General features: G+C 35.8%; 1 non-coding gene across 1 annotated transcript; it reads right to left on the bottom strand.

Moving 5' to 3' along the window:
• Positions 1-6,501: 6,501 nt before the first annotated feature.
• On the bottom strand, positions 6,502-6,609 carry LOC148553480 (small nucleolar RNA R71). The gene has a single exon (XR_015892791.1). It is a non-coding gene; the product is annotated as a small nucleolar RNA R71 (small nucleolar RNA).
• Between the last annotated feature and the right edge of the window lie 218 nt (positions 6,610-6,827).

Raw genomic sequence — 6,827 nt, forward strand, 5'->3', positions numbered from 1 at the left:
ACGCTACTGCATCACTTGTAAAACGTAGCCACATTGTATACCATAGCTACTCTATATAAGTGTAGCCCTAGGTCCCCTATTATTTTTTTTTAATTTTCTGTATAACCATAGTTACTCTATATAAGTGTAGCCTTAGGTCTCTCATTATTTTTTTTAGTTTTTTTTTAATTTTATAATATTCTATTTATATATATATATATATATATATATATATATATATATATATATATATAATATTCTAATAATTTTTTATACAACATAATATTTAATAATATTATTACATATATAATTTAAATTTTTTAATTAAATGAGTTAAATATTATAAAATAAAATAAAACACATAATTATACTAAATAATTTTTTTAAATAATAAAAATTATCCTTACACAATTCAAAGACATAATCTTAAGAAGTAATTAACAATCAAAATATAAATTAAGATAATTTAAGTCACATGAAACTTGTATCACATATCAATTAAAATGCAAAGTTTGCACTCTATATCCGAAAAGAATTTAACAAACAGAAAATTGTTAATCCTCTAATCTTGGCATAATGACTAAAAAATGTTCTGAAGCGCCTTCAAATTCTTCTCAAACACATCTTTTTCATGCTGATCTTCATCACCATCAAGAAAACTCTTGGCCTTAACAATTGTATCAGTGTTCATTCCCTTGTTCATTCCCAGCAAGAACTAATTTCCAAGCAGTTACTGCCCTGCTTACAGCTGCATATTATCATAATTCAAAAAGAGAAGCATGTAAGGATTTTGCATACTGATTCACCACCATACGCAATCAATACAAGATTATGTTGAAGGAAATGACCGGGCTACTTACAAATATTCTTTTGACCATTCTCGCGACACATGAAGAAAACAAAATCATAGAACCGAATGAATTCTGAAAAGTCTGCCTGGCAAGAGCAACAAATGAAGCACATGTTCCAATTGCAAGTATCAGATTAAAGATTAAAAATACAAGAAAACAAACTTGTTGCTTTTTTATTATTCTCATTAAATTTGAATGCTAAATTCCCAAAATCATGCCAATCAGCTTAATTTCTAGTGCAAAAGGGGAAAACGGCGTTGTTTCAAAGAGTAAAGTGAGAATCATCAACCTAAATTATAAAATTAAAAATGAATTGAGACAGATATATCAATTTTGCACCAATATCCCAAATGCAAAAGGAAAAACCATAAAGTAAATAAAACTGTGCTCTTTCCACTGTTATTTAATCATGTCACTCAATCAAACACAACACAACAAAACAAAACAAAAAAAATTTTTTTGGGGGTACCATTAATGGTAAGAAAAACCATGGAAGCTGGAAAACAACATAACTAAGGGTAAATCAAATAAACAAAAAAAAGAAAAGAAAAGAACATTTCTCACAAAAGCTAAACAGAATTGAGGTTGTATTATTGAAAGGGATAAGTACTTTTTTCGTCCCCAAGGTCTGGGGTCGAAATCAAAATCGTCCCCAACCTTTTTTTCTTATTAAAATTATCCTCAATGTTCAAAAACGCTTTAAAATCATCCTTTTCCAAATTTTTGGACCAAAATACCCTCATCATCATCATTCTCCTCTTCACCTTCCTCACCCCACCACCTCCACTACCACCAACATTACCACCACAACCACCATCAACACCAACACCACCACCACCACCACCACCACCAACACAAACACCACCACCAATACCAACCAACACCAACACCAACACCACCAAACAACAGCAACAGCACTATACCACCACAACCACCATCAACACCAACACCACCACCACCACCACCACCATCAAGCCCCTCACCGTAACCCCCCACCCCTCACCCCACTCCCTCACCCCCTCACCGTAGCTCCCCACCCCTCACCCCTCACCCCTCACCCCCTCACCGTAACCCCCACCCCTCAACCCACTCTCTCACCCCCTCACCGTAGCCCCCACCCCTCACCCCCTTAACCCCTCACCGTAACCCCCACCCCCTCACCCCACTCCCTCACCGTAACCCCCACCCCCTTCCTCATGCCCCTCTCTTCATGGTCATCATCATCATCATCAACAGATTTTATCAACAACAAAAAATTTCATCAAAAATCCAGAAATTCAATTTTTAGCAACAACAAATTTCATCAAAAATCTGGTTCACAGAAGAAGAAGAAGAAAAAAAAGAAGAAGAAGCGGTGGTGCGGTGTGACAGGACGGCAGGGCGGCAGGGCGGCGGTGCGGTGGTGCGGCGGTATGGAGGAGAAGAAGAAGAAGAAGAAGAAGAAGAAGAAGAAGAAGAAGAAGAAGATGGTCGTGCGGTGGTGCGGTGCGATGTGGTGCGGCAGGACGGCAAAGCAGCAGGGCAGGGCAGCGGTCCCCCTTCTCTCCCCCCTCCTCCCCTCCCTTTTTTCTCGCGGCCTCCTCCCCTTTCTTTCTCTCCCCAGTCCCCACCCCCTTTTCTTCTTTTTTTATTTATTTATTTTATATTTATTTTATTTTATAATTTTTTAATAATAAAGGGTAATTTGGTAAAAAAATAAAATTGAAGTAAAAAAGGACGATTTTATAATATTTTGTAACGTTGAGGATGATTTTAATAAGAAAAAAAGGTCAGGGACGATTTTGATTTCAACCCCAGACCTTGGGGACGAAAAAAGTACTTATCCCTTATTGAAAAGATATATGTATAGAACTAGTCTAGCCATTTAAAAAGTAAATAAAAAACAATTTTTTTAAATGAAAGCTAAGAATCCCAATTCTAGAGTCCTAGAATGCATTGAAGCCATGTGAAAAATGCAATGTTGGATGAGAAACGAACCACGTGTCTGTGTTACTCGAACCTTTTGCGGAGGTTAGCTACCTGAAAAAGATGAATAAGAACAAGAAAAATGGTTAAATAATTAAAGTTAGGGACCCAAAGTAAAAAAATTAATCGGAAGGGTGAAAGACCCGTTGATATCAATGTATATCAATTTAGCTTAGCCTGTGAAGGTGGGATGTGTGAGAACTCATCATCAAACAGAAAATTATTGAACAAAAGGAAATGTCAAGAATAATACATAAAATCATAATTAGTTTTCTATTTCAAAATTCAAAACAAAATTGAATACAATGCTATAAGGGAATCACAGATACGGGGGGAATTTTACACATGTATCAACACACTGGATTAATGATGGCAACTGGTGCACAAAATTGTGATCTCTAAAACGGCGCTAAAAACTTGGTACGCACAATCGTAATCTCAACTCTTTTTCACAACTCCGCACATCTAACCAGCAAGTGAACTGGGTCGTCCAAGTAATACCTTACGTGAGTAAGGGTTGATCCCACGGAGATTGTCGGCTTGAAGCAAGCTATGGTCATCTTGTAAATCTCAGTCAGGCAGATTCAAATGGTTATGAGGTTTTGATAATTAAAATATAAATAAAATATAAAATATGATAGAAATACTTATGTAATTCATTGGTGGGACTTCAGATAAGCGTATGGAGATGCTTGTTGCTTCTGAATCTCTGCTTTCCTACTGTCTTTATTCAATCATTCATACTCCTTTCAATGGCAAGCTGTATGTTGGGGGATCACCGTTGTCAATGGCTACTATCCGTCCTCTCAGTGAAAATTGTCCAAATGCGCTGTCACTGCATGGCTAATCATCTGTTGGTTCTCACTCATGTTGGAATAGGATTCATTGATTCTTTTACGTCTGTCACTACGCCCAACACTCGCGAGTTTGAAGCTCGTCACAGTTATCCTATCCCAGATCCTACTCGGAATACCACAGATAAGGTTTAGACTTTTCGGATCTCAAGAATGCTGCCAATTGATTCTAGCTTATACCACGAAGACTCTAATCTCAAGGAATTGAAGGCTCTGTTGTCAGGAGAGACAATCAAACGCATGGACCAGGAATCCAAGAGATATGCATTCAAGCTTGTTTTCATGTAGAACAGAAGTGTTTGTCAGGCACGCGTTCATAAGTGAGAATGGTGAGGAGTGTCACTTGATCATCACATTCATCATGTTCTTGTATGCGAATGAATATCTTAGAATAAGAATAAGCTTGAGTTGAATAGAAAAAAATAGTACTTTGCATTAATTCATGAGGAACAGCAGAGCTCCACACCTTAATCTATGGGGTGTAGAAACTCCACCATTGAAAATACATAAGTGATAATGGTCCAGGCATGGCCGAATGGCTAGCCCCCAAAACGTGATCAAAGATCAAAAGTGATACAAAGATGATCTAAAGATGAAAGATAAGAAATAAATCACTAAAAGTAGTTTTTATACTAAACTAGTCACTAGGGTTTATAGAAAATGAGTAACTAAGTGCAGATAGTGCAGAAATCCACTTCCGGGGTCCACTTGGTGTGTGCTTGGGCTGAGCATTGAAGCTTTCACGTGTAGAGACTCTTTTTGGAGTTAAACGCCAGCTTTGGTGCCAGTTTGGGCATTTAACTCCAGCTTTTATGCCAGTTCTGGCGTTTAACGCTAGAATAGGGTAGAAAGTGAGCGTTCAAACGCCAGTTTGCATTATCAAAACTCGGGAAAAGCTGATTGATTCTCATCAATTTAGCCGCTGAATGTAATGTTCTGCTGAAGCTTGGCCAAACATGTCTAATCTTTTTAGACTGAAGCTTTAGACTAACATTGCATGATTCCTGGAATTCTTATTAAAAGTTTTGATTCTCTTTATTTTCTTTTCTATATAATTTTCGAAAATCACAAAAAAATTTATAAAACCATAAAAACCAAAAATATTTTATGTTTCTTGTTTGAGTCTATTGTCTAATTTTAAGTTTGGTGTCAATTGCATGTTTCTGTTCTTTTTGCATTTTTCTAATTCATGCATGTTCTTCATTAATCTTCAAGTTGTTCTTGATGATTTCATTGCTCTGATCTTTAAATTCTCTTGTTTAGTGTGTTATGTTGTTTTTCATATGCATTTTTACATTGTTATAGTCCTTAGTATACAAACATTTATGTTTGGTGTCTTGCATGCATTGTTTACTTGATCTTAGTTGCATTTTTATTATTTATCATCATCAAAAATTCAAAAAAATATTTTTAAACTATGTCTTTTCAAGTCAATAATACAAAGAATTGAAGATTCAGAATATTCAGCAGAGGAATCAAACAGAAAAAGCTGGGCATTCAAAACGCCCAGTGAAGAAGGAAAACTGGTGTTTAAACGCCAGCCAGGGTACCTGGCTGGGCGTTTAACGCCCAAAAAGGTAGAGATTTAGGCGTTAAACGCCAGGATGACACTAGAGGGAAGATTTTGTTTTTAATTCACATTTTTTTCATGTTTTCATAATTTTTCAAAATCAAATCTTTTTCAAATCATATCTTTTCAATCATATCTCTTTCAAAATCAATTTCTTTCCATTTTATATTTATTTTTACCATTTTCAAAAATCCTTGCTTCAATTAAAGATTTACTTCAAAACTTTCAAGTTGTTAGTTGCCTATTAAGAAAGGATCAAACTTTAAATTTTAAAATCATCTCTTTCAATTTCTTGTTAGTCAAGTAATTAACTTTAATTTTAAAAACTTTCTTTTTCTAAATTGATTTTCAATCATATCTTTTCAAACATATCTTTTCAATCATATCTTTTTCAAAATTAATTTTTTCAATCATATCCTTTTCTAATTTCAAAATCTTTTTCAAAAAACACTTTATTTCTTTCCCAATCTTAGTTTTCAAAAATCTCAATCAAATTTTCAAATTTCTTTTTAAAATCTTTTTAATTTATTTTCGAAAATTCTTCCCCTCTTTTCACATCCTTCTATTTAAGGGACTAAGACTCTTCATCAAGGTGCAATTCGAACTCTATCCCTCTTGATAAGTTCGAATTCCCTCTTCTCCACCTCCTCTGTCTATTCTTCTTTTCCTCTGACACCTCAAGGAATCTCTATACTGTGACATAGAGGATTCCCTACTTTCTTGTTCTCTTCTCTTTCATATGAGTAGGAACAAAGATAAAGGCATACTTGTTCAAGCTGATCCTGAACCTGAAAGGACCTTGAAGAGAAAGCTAAGAGAAGCTAAAGAATAATTCTCTTTAGAAGGCCTAACAGAACTCTTCAGGGAAGAAGAAACCATGGCAGCCGAAAACAACAACAATGCCAACAATGTAAGGAAGATGCTTGGTGACTTTACTGCACCTACTCCTGATTTCTATGGGAGAAGCATCTCAATCCCTGCCATTGGAGCAAACAACTTTGAGCTTAAGCCTCAATTAGTTTCTCTAATGTAACAAAATTGCAAGTTTCATGGACTTCCATTGGAAGATCCTCATCAGTTGTTAGCTGAGTTCTTGCAAATCTGTGACACTGTCAAGACCAATAGAGTTGACCCTGAAGTCTATAGACTTATGCTTTTTCCTTTTGCTATAAAAGACAGAGCTAGGACATGGTTAGATTCACAACCTAAAGAAAGCCTGAAATCTTGGGAAAAGCTAGTTAATGCCTTCTTGGCAAAGTTCTTTCCACCTCAAAAATTGAGCAAGCTTAGAGTAGAAGTCCAAACCTTCAGACAGAAGGAAGGTGAATCCCTCTATGAAGCTTGGGAGAGATACAAGCAATTAATCAGAAGGTGCCCTTCTGACATGCTTTTAGAATGGAGCATCATAGGAATCTTCTATGATGATCTATCTGAACTATCCAAGATGTCATTGGATAGCTCTGCTGGAGGATCTCTTCATCTGAAGAAGACGCCTGCAGAAGCTCAGGAACTCATTGAAATGGTTGCAAATAACCAATTCATGTACATTTCTAAAAGGAATCCTGTGAATAATGGGACGAATCAGAAGAAAGGAGTTCTTGAGATTGA

This window comes from Arachis ipaensis, chromosome B7 (genome assembly GCF_059453495.1).
Source record: "Arachis ipaensis isolate K30076 ecotype BB chromosome B7, ASM5945349v1, whole genome shotgun sequence".
Lineage (NCBI taxonomy): Eukaryota > Viridiplantae > Streptophyta > Magnoliopsida > Fabales > Fabaceae > Arachis > Arachis ipaensis.